The 10,439-nt window shown below is 35.5% G+C and overlaps 1 protein-coding gene across 1 annotated transcript in view; it reads right to left on the bottom strand.

Annotated features, from left to right (window-relative positions):
* LOC149804116 (uncharacterized) overlaps window positions 1–1,741 on the bottom strand; it is a 31,999-nt gene extending 30,258 nt beyond the window's left edge. Inside the window, exon 1 of the mRNA XM_089954082.1 lies at window positions 1,549–1,741. The gene's annotated coding sequence lies outside the window, so the exon portion shown is untranslated. The remainder of the gene's footprint in view (window positions 1–1,548) is intronic.
* Between the last annotated feature and the right edge of the window lie 8,698 nt (window positions 1,742–10,439).

Here is a 10,439-nt window from a genome sequence, read left to right on the forward strand (position 1 = left end):
AAGATTTTTAAAAAATAAAAGTTGTTTACCCAAAACCATCACTGGTTCTGAATCAAGGTCAGAAACTAGGTCAGCATTATACACAATGTTTCTATAAAGTTGTTTACGTTAACAACAGCAAAAATATCAGTCCGAACTGAACTCTATTCTCAAAATATTAAATCCAGTAAATAAAGTTACATTATAATAGCATGTAATGGAATCAAACCAATTTGAAACTAACAAACAATTAAATTATATATATATATATATATATATATATATATATATATATATATATATATATATATATATATATATATATACCATTACATGTCATGCAGGTAACGTTCATGGTTCAGGCAGATTTGCATATTACCTACTGATGCTACAAATAGATGCAGTCATATTCGTTACACTTCGAAGTTGATTCAAAGATAACTCCATTTAAATACCACAAACGTAAACAATAACAAACGTATTCGATACGCATTATTTGTAGTCAAAAGCCCAAAGATAGCATTTAGTTAAATAAAATGTAAACTGTTGACTCTGTGCAACAAATTTTTAAATCGTAAAGAGTGACATTAACACGTAAATCAAACGTGTAACGTTTGTAACTACATTACAACCTAAGGTAAAGTTACGGTCATCGCAATGGTTTAGACCATATAATATAGTCTAATGTGTATTTCAGAAGAAAAAAATTAATATTTTGTTTTTGGAGCTACATTGCAATCTAAACAAATTTACAGTTTTAGTTACGGTTCAGAACATAATCTGCATTTAAATAGTGTTTTACTACAAGAATTCCTTGCTTTAGTCGGAAGTAAATAATTTGTCATTCATTTCTGGCTAGTATGGTGTGGAACCAATATCAATTCCTCGCAGACGAAAATGTATTTATTTGTACTTCAATTTGATTTATATATTCATTTTAATAATTTTAAACCTTTCCAAAATCTGACTGGGCTTGTGATTGTTTAAAAACATTTATAAGACTGGGACGTAGGACTGTGACATTTAAAACGATTCTTTGAAAGAAGCACTCTCTTTTCGTGAAACTAAATCGGCCATTAACCAAACTTCCTTTCTGCCTTGGAAAGCTTAACAAGAAAAAAATACAATCGTAATTCGTGATTTATTTTTTAACATTAATATGTAATCAGATAGGTTTTGTAGCAAGCATTTAAATTGCACAGCAACTGATGCTTACTGATGTCAAAGCCTTTACCAGCGGTAAGCATGAATTTGTCCTGAAATACAAAGAGGTTGCGCCAGTGATCTAACGATCCAAACTGTCATCGGCACGAAACGATTACATGAAAATTTACCATCACAGTCTGTGCTTCTTGTGACTATTATTATTACTGTTATTATTTTTAGTATTGCTACTGCAGTTGCACCCGAAGACTTATAGTTGTTAATTTGTTTCTTGCACCTGCAAGTCATACGAATTAATAAACAATGATAAGTCCGTTACGACATGGATTATCGTCGTCGTTGTTGTTGTCATTTCATCGTTTCCGATACATGTAAGGGTGATTAATTTGAACATAGCGCACTTACCTTTCCAACGGATTTCTGTAACCACCAAGAAATATAAATCTCAGTTATGAAAACGTCCCAAGCACTTTCAGAAGAACGAAATAACGTACGCACTAAAGTTAGTTTCTAAATATATGAAGATTTTGCGGTTGATCCCTATTGTCACGACTACATACGTAAGATGTCATTTACGCCTGTCTCCGTGAATGGCCAACCCTTGTTGGCTTCACTGTATATATCCAAGTGCAAGCGCCGTTTTATGATGGATAACTTCCTTTTCACTGACATGCGTAATGATCCGTAGGGAATACATTCTCGTTTAGGAGAAACGTAATGCATTTGCCCAAATAATTAGTGCACATATTTAGCATTCCAAAGTGTTATTATTCCCTGGTGAGTTACCTACAACTACTTCAAAAATTAATTTTTGTTTAAGAATTACTTGCATTACTTGAACCATTCTTATTATTTTGCACACATAAATAACAATGAGATATGCTTACCTTTAATGATTTGGAAATAAAAATCTCATTGCAAACAAAGCACTACGATCACTGGATCTGAAATGTATCATCAGATATGACAACATTTTTTAACTGAATGGGTTCGGGTTTCCCAAGTATAAAACATCTCTTTTCGTGGAACGATGGGGATATGGTAAATTTGAAAAAGATGCTGATTAAAATTTCTTTTGAAGTAGACACAGCACAGAACGCAACACTACTGTGAAATAAAATCATATTGCTGAAATATATATTGCATATCTAATTTTAAAACTTGCACTGAATGTACATTGGTGCAGACATACTCTGTTGTACATGTTTGTATTCCTCGGCACAAGCAAGAAGTAAAATACAGACAGGAATAAGCGGAAACAACATTTACTTAAGTAGTAAACAGTTGCAGAATGATTTACTACAGGGTTAGTTACTACATGTATACATTTACTAACCCAAACCCTAACCCTCATACATTTACTCTCTCTCTCTCTCTCTCTCTCTCTCTCTCTCTCTCTCTCTCGATCAAGAGAGATGGATCTGATTAATAAAATATTATCATGATTTTCATCTTCTTTTATTGTTTATTTGGCTTTTTAACTGCGCTTTAAAGGCTTCCCGCATATAGGTATTGAAATTACTTGCAAATTTACTAAAAAGAAATTGTATTCTAAATATGAATGACTTGCTAGCTTTTTAGCAAATATTCGAATAGTTCTTGATAATCTAATATCTCAGTCAGTTTGATATCCAGTCAAATATCTCACTCAGTTTGATACCCAGTTAAACATCTCACTCAGTTTGATATCCTGTCTAATATCTCACTCAGTTTGATATCCAGTCTAATATCTCACTCACTTTGATATCCAGGCTAATATCTCGCTCAGTTTGATATCCAGGGGTTGCATATGCATAACAATGCAGTCTCATTTTTATTCTGTCAAATGTGTGATGACAAACTCAAATTGTGTACGATATAGAGAAGGTCACGTGTGTGTCTATAATTCTAAAAATATATTTGGGACACTATTTTCAGCATGATCCGACGATTGGAACATTGTACTCAGACGTCTTTGAGAATGTTAATTTTATTGAAAATGTGACTTTTATTTGATATCCTATAAGCACTTGCAAAGAAAACGGAAATAAGGGCATTTTGGATATGTTGTCGATTTTTCTCCGAGGGCGGTACGGTAAAAGATAAGGTTTGTCAGCCACAGCATATAAAGTGCCTACAAATAGCCTTTGGGCAAGCGAGTCAAGTCTAATACCTTAGTACGTCATAATCAAACGCGTTAGAAAATTACCTGTAGACGCCTAGTCAGAGAATTGGCTCATTAATTCAGGCAAAGTCCGCATGCATTAACATGCAATTAGTTTAAGTATGCTATTGTTTATGACTTTGCCTATTGAAAAGTTGTAAAGAAATTACATTTACAATTCAAATATGATAGTGCCTTGATGTTTTCGGGCAAATGTCACAAGAGCGTCAAACAAGACCTTATTGACGTGATGTGATTAAATGTATCGCAGACTTGTATTATTGGCTTAGGCTTGAGCGAATGACACACTGGAGGAAACATAGAAACAAAAACAAACTTATTTCAGAATATCTGACAATTTACATAATTGCAATTAAACTGACAATAAAAGTGTTTTTATTTTCATTATTTTTATTAAATTACAGTTACTTACTAAACCAAAACGCGGACTTCTTGAAATGGAAAATAACATAATACTGTTACAAGCCAGGGTTCTTTGCTTGGCGCGATTCCCATGAAAGTCATATGTTTACCCGAAATTTCCAAAGACTTCCATACAACTTCAGTTGTAAATTAGAAAGCCTGACGTGTCCGTTATATACATAAATTTTACTCTAATCAGTGCAAGACCAGATCTCACAACCTGCCAAATATATATCAACCGCACATCTGCATGGTTTCTCTTAGTTAGGTTTCCGTACCGACAGCAGTTCACGCCGTAGAAACTATACGAATGTCGCCTTAACACGGAACTATTTTAGCTACGCCACCTAGGCCAGTCAATCCTAGGTTTCCAGGCACATTTCGCCAGTACAACTGCATCACATTTGCCACCATGGCGACATAAACTGTGTCTGCCAAGTCCCTTCTTGTTGATTCCATTGTGTAATTTACAGGTTTCCTACCGTAAATACTGCCACTGCAGATACACCATCAATGTACAACACACCAACAGTTGTCTGATAAAAAATGACAGCATTGCCAAGAAGACATTAATAAAGTCCTTCAAACTGTCCGACTCATTTTGAAACCATGTACATGGATTGGTAGCTGTTCATTAAAGACTGAGTAACAGTGCTACCAAACGATATGAGGACGTAATACAAGCAAGACCAATAAAAATAATCCATTGACATTTTCTGTTTCAAGCCATTAAATGCTTATTTGTTTTATTGTTTTCACACATGCCAGTGATTTTCCCACCTCCTCTTGCTCCGTGCATACGCTCGAACGTCTGTGTCATCTGGAGCTGGGCATTTCTTTGTATTATTCGTTCTATCCAAGGGCCCCTTCCAGAGATATGAGTGGATGAGTCCTACAGTAACTAATACCAATGACGAAATCAGAAAATGACATAGTAAATTTACAAGGTTAATTAACGCTTACTAAGCTGGTCCTAAAGTAAGAGACATGAAAATTGTATTTTTCTCAGAGCAACATTGGAACATTCCAGTCAGAGCTGATTATTACACTAAAACAAATACTCTTCTAGTGTGTGTGTGTGCGATTTGGATTTTTAACGTAGCTTTAACAATTTTGCAATCAGATCGCTACGAATTCTGCAGTGTGACAGTTTATAGTGATCTCTAGCACTGGGGCATCATGCCGCAGACATGTAGCATGATGTCCCACCCAGTCACATTATCCTGACACCAGGCCAACCAGTCCTAACACTAACCTCTTAATGCTGAGCGCCAAGCGAGGTAGCTGTTAGTACCATTTTTGTAAGTCTTTAGTATGACTCGGCCGGGGATCGAACCCACGACCTTCCGCATCCAAGGCGGACGCTCTAACCATTAGGCCACCGGAGCGGTCACTCTTCTAGTAGTATAATAGGAAAAGCTTAAAAGAAGAAGAAAACTAGATTATCTATACATGGTGGCTATACAAATTTTACAAATTATCAAATAATTTTCACTCAAAATTAACCAACATCTTCTACCAAACAATTTTACCTTACATGGAACATTGTCATATACAAAGTTTATATTAGCATTATGATCTAAATGTAATTTTAATCAAAACAACAAGATGAGAAATTTCGAAGCTATTAACCCCTTTGAATATGACCTCTGTTCGGGAGAAAAACTAGAAAGATGATTTTCAAGATAGTCGGCCATGGTGGACGTCAGATCGGGACCGTAATTAAAACTTAATAGATTTCATTGTCAGTCTTCAAATGAAAACCATATATCGGAAAGAGAAGTAAAATACTAATTTTCGTCTGGGGTCGTATACATAAGAATTATGTATGGCGTAAAAGGTCATGTTAATATTATTATTCATTCAGTAATAACAAAAACACGATGTTATGATAGGACGAGCATGTAAGAGGTCATATGATCGGACGACCATGTTGGAGGTCAGATCAGCGCCATTTTTATTGGGACCAACTAGATAACGGATGATGCCTTTTAATTATTTAAAGGTCCATGTTGGTGTATAAATATTTTTGAGATCTAGGAGGATAACACGATTTTTAAGATAGCTGCTATGGTGATTTAGTTGATTTGTGAACAAAGTGTTTCTTTAATCATTAAACCCCTCCACAACAGTACAAACCTTGCTGATTCCGAATGTATATAATCATGAGAAATTACCAGAAACTGCTACATGCTGAATATCGCTAATAATGGTAAGTGATAGCAAACATAACCACATAATTATTTGTATTTTCTCTCACAGTAAGTATCTGCAGTGTACTTGAAACAATCAATGGGGCTAGGAAAGGCACTTTTAATACAGGAAGTCCTGAACTGAAGGAGGGCTAGTGTCCTGGGGATAAAATCATAATAATAAATATAAATACCATTATTGAAATATTTTAATTGTGGTAGAAGAGTAATCCATTTTTATTTTTTTCCCCTCTAATTATTCACATTGAAATCATCTGCATATTGATTTATTAGTTACATTCAATCCCCCAAAATGGGGGTGGGGCATCAAATTAATTTGTCATAATCACGATCACTTTCGTGAGGTCCTAACTTGTCAAAATCAAGATCCTAATTTGTAACAATCAATACCATTGCCTTGAGATCCTAATTTGTCGAAATCAAGATCAATATCGTGAGATCCTAATTTGTAACAACCTTGATCACTGTAGTGAGATCCCAATTTGTCGCAATCAATCACTGTTGTGTGATCCTAATTTGTCACAATCAATATTACTGTAGAAAGATCGTAAGTTGTCACAATCAAGATCACTGTAGTGAGATCCTAATTTGTCACAATCGTGACCACTGTAGTGAGATCCTAATTTGTGACAACCATGATCACTGTAGTGAGATCTTTATTTGTTACAATCAAGATCATTGTAGTGAGATCCTTATTTGTCACAATCAGTCGTAAACACCAAACATTGTATCTAAAAGCTGACCTCGTTCCTGACCTTGACTGAGAATCAAGTAAACAACTTCTTTTTTTATTTATTTTTATTGTGGGATACACAGGGTGAGATCGAGGCTGTACTGGAATACGTGACCTTAGACATGTAAATAGCTTCTATCCTGTTCTGAAATGTGATCACGTGACCCTCATACGGATATCTATTTTGCGTCATTTTTGACTGTATAACTTTTGTCTATAGAGAAATTAGGCAGTTGGGCCTTTACACCGGAAAGTGTTTGTTTGTGACCAGTTTGGAGTTGCATTTTAATTTTTATTCAAACTATTTGGATTCTAAAAGATTAATTCTTTTTCCTGGAAATATTTGAGTGCCCATACAAAATTCTTGGACAAAGATATTTCTTGAAATTGTATTCGGAAATTCAAACACCGGAATATTGTTTGTGAATCAACAAAGAACTGTAGACACAACAGCACAATACTATCTACAGTATACGTCATCGCCTTCCATTTTGGAATTTTCGTCGGGACTCGAATTTGAATTCATTACAACATTGCATTAATAGGACTTCTAAAATTTAATTCGTGGATTATTCTTGGATCGTTTCTGGATTTGATTTCTTAAGACCGTAAGTTCCTAATTTTTTCATTTTTACATTGTTTTTCCAAGGAAATAAATTATTTGTTAAATTTGTCAAAGCTGGTTGTTTTCACTCTTTCTTTGTTCCTCTTTATTAGAGCCTAATCACGTAACATAAGACAATCATTATCACTGTAGTGAGATCCTTACTTGTCACATTCAAGATCACTGTAGTGAGATCCTTACTTGTCACAATCAAGAACACTAGTGAGATCCTTATTTGTCACAATCAAGATCAGTGTAGTGAGATCCTTATTTGTCACAATCAGAGGTTTTATTGAATTTTGTCCGAAAGAGATGTATGCAAAATATTTTGTTTCTTATCTCCAGATATTTATAATAGAAGGTCATAGGTCAACATGCTTGAAATAATCGTGCACAACCTCATATGCAACAAATAACAAAATTATATGAATATAACAGATGCATAAGCGCCCACAAAGAGGGGTTTGCCCCCCACCCCACCCCCAACTCATCCCGAGATAATAATTCTGCCGGCACCAGTGAACTGATGTACTGTGATTGAGTTTGATAGTTGTAAATTTTTCCATCTAAAAATAGATGTCCCAACTTGTCATTTTATTTTGAAAATGAATCAGGTAAATAAAATTTACAAGAAAAGCACTGGTATATAAGAAAAATACAAAAGAGGATGCAAGCCAATATAGCATGAAATATACAATCAAGCCAAATAAAGATTTGTTTTCTTCTTATGAGCTCATATATGGATGCACATTTGAAATTCTGTGCCAAGAAGGAACCAACAGTGACAACAATAACATGTCTTCGATCATGACTGAAAATATTAACATTGTAGCATCTTGAGCTCTACCAGCTATTCGTTTCTCATGTTACATGCTGAGGCATCATATGACCCTATTACTTATAGTCGTGCTCCATTTTTTGATGGGAAAACCCCTACATACGTCAAAACGTGACCTTCATTCAACGTGATTTTCAGCCTTTTTAAACGAACATAATCTTAATTTCAGGAGTTTTGGACATTTTGAATTAGAGAAAAAAAAATTCAAAGCAAAATTTATTGTCTAGTGCTCTTTGAAGTGTTGGATATAATTTTGGTTGCTAATTTACTAATGAAAATTTCCACAAATCTATTTTGAGCTGACCCAATAACGTATTCTATGTATTTGTACAGACACTGTAAAATATACATCTGACTGAAGGATGTCAGCTTTAGACCATTATACAGTAAGTAGTCAAATACACGCTGGACTGGGGGCCCCGAGTGGCCGAGTGGTCTAAAGCGCTTTCCGTTACGGATCACTGCCATCTCACCTCTGTCTGCGTAGGTTCGAGTCTCGGATTCAGCCAATGTGGGTATGTGAGAAAGCTTGCCAGTAGCTTCTCGAGGTCGGTGGTTCCTTCAGGGGATTTCCCGGGTTCTTCCTCCACCATTAATACTGGCCGCCATGTATAGCCTATCGTGTGCTGAAAAATTGCGTTAAAGCCTACAACAACTACAACAACAACACGCTGGACTGATAGCCACATCAGCTTTAGACCATTATACAGTAAGTAGTCAAATACACGCTGGACTGATAGCCACATCAGCGTTTAGACCATTATACAGTAAGTAGTCAAATACACGCTGGACTGATAGCCACATCGGCGTTTAGATCACTTTACAGTAAGTAGTCAAATACACGCTGGACTGATAGCCACATCGGCGTTTAGACCACTTTAGAGCAAGTAGTTATAAGATAGGCAAATCGGACAGCCACATCAACTTTAGGCTATTTTACAGTAAGCAGTCAAATGACGTCCTACTCTGGCTGCTACACCTGCCTATGACCATTTTAATGTATGTAGTAGAACGACATGCAAGCCTTAGTTACACTTGCCTATGAACATTTTACTGTATGTAGTAACATGGCATGCAGTCTGACAGCCTCACCTGCCTTAAAACATTTTACTGTATGTAGTAAAAAATGGCATGCAAGTCTGACAGCTACACGTCCATTAGACCATTTTACAAAACATAGTAATACAACACATCTTATAAGTGTTTCTAATGGATACCAATTATTCAATTTATGAACTTCATATATTATAATTATTATACTTATTATCTGCAATCATTTTCAAGGTAGCAAAGAATTTTGCTCCCCTTTTCTACTTATAATGCCTGCCTAAACTGGTTCTATTATTCTTCTACCTTAATCACACTAAAAGGTAACCGAGATATTTCATTACATCTTTACATACCAGTGACACGTCTGCATCTAAATTTTGACAAAAGTTTGACTTGTAGTATCAAAGATAAAGGCTGCCCTTGATTTGAAGAATATGGACCAGTGTGTGTGATTCGGATTTTTAACGTAGCTTACACAATTTTTCAGTCACACTGCTACAATGTCTGCAGTGTGACAGTTTATAGTGATGTCTAGCACTGGGGCATCATGCTGCAGACATGTAGCACGATGTCCCACCCAGTCACATTATCCTGACACCAGGCCGACCAGTCCTAACACTAACCTCTTAATGCCGAGCACCAAGCGAGGCAGCTGTTTGTACCATTTTTATAAGTCTTTGGTATGACTCAGCCGGGGATTGAAACCACGACCTCCTGCATTCGAGGCAGACGCTCTAACCACTAGGCTACCGGAGCAGTGAATATGGACCAATGTAGATCACTAAAATGTGAAAAGTAGATCACATTGACCCAATCTTGCATAAAGGAATAGGACGGAGAGACAAATGCATGTAGAGTGTGATGGCTGCAGAATCAAAAGAATGATATGTATGGACTGAGGTATGCTAGCAGGTACAAATGAACTTCAAAGAACCAAAACTTGTTTCCTTGTACATATAGGTCACAGTAACCAAGTTTTGATATTATATATTGAGATCATCATAATGGATTCACATTGAAATTTTGAGAGAACATTAAAATAATGTCATTCGTATAGGCTGATGTCTGATAAGTAAATGAACCAATCCACATGTTTTTATGTACAAAGTCAGACAAATGAAAATTAGATGTATGAATCCCTGCTGAACATATTCTATTTGAATAAAGTGGAATACATCTGTGAAAATTCACCCCAGTAACTTAATAATCGATTTTATTTATTTACACTGGAATCCAATCATAACATGCTTTGCTATAACACAAATTTTGATATAACATGCTTTGCTATAACA

The sequence above is a fragment of the Sinohyriopsis cumingii genome, chromosome 3 (genome assembly GCF_028554795.1).
Source record: "Sinohyriopsis cumingii isolate HCF-2022 chromosome 3, ASM2855479v2, whole genome shotgun sequence".
Lineage (NCBI taxonomy): Eukaryota > Metazoa > Mollusca > Bivalvia > Unionida > Unionidae > Sinohyriopsis > Sinohyriopsis cumingii.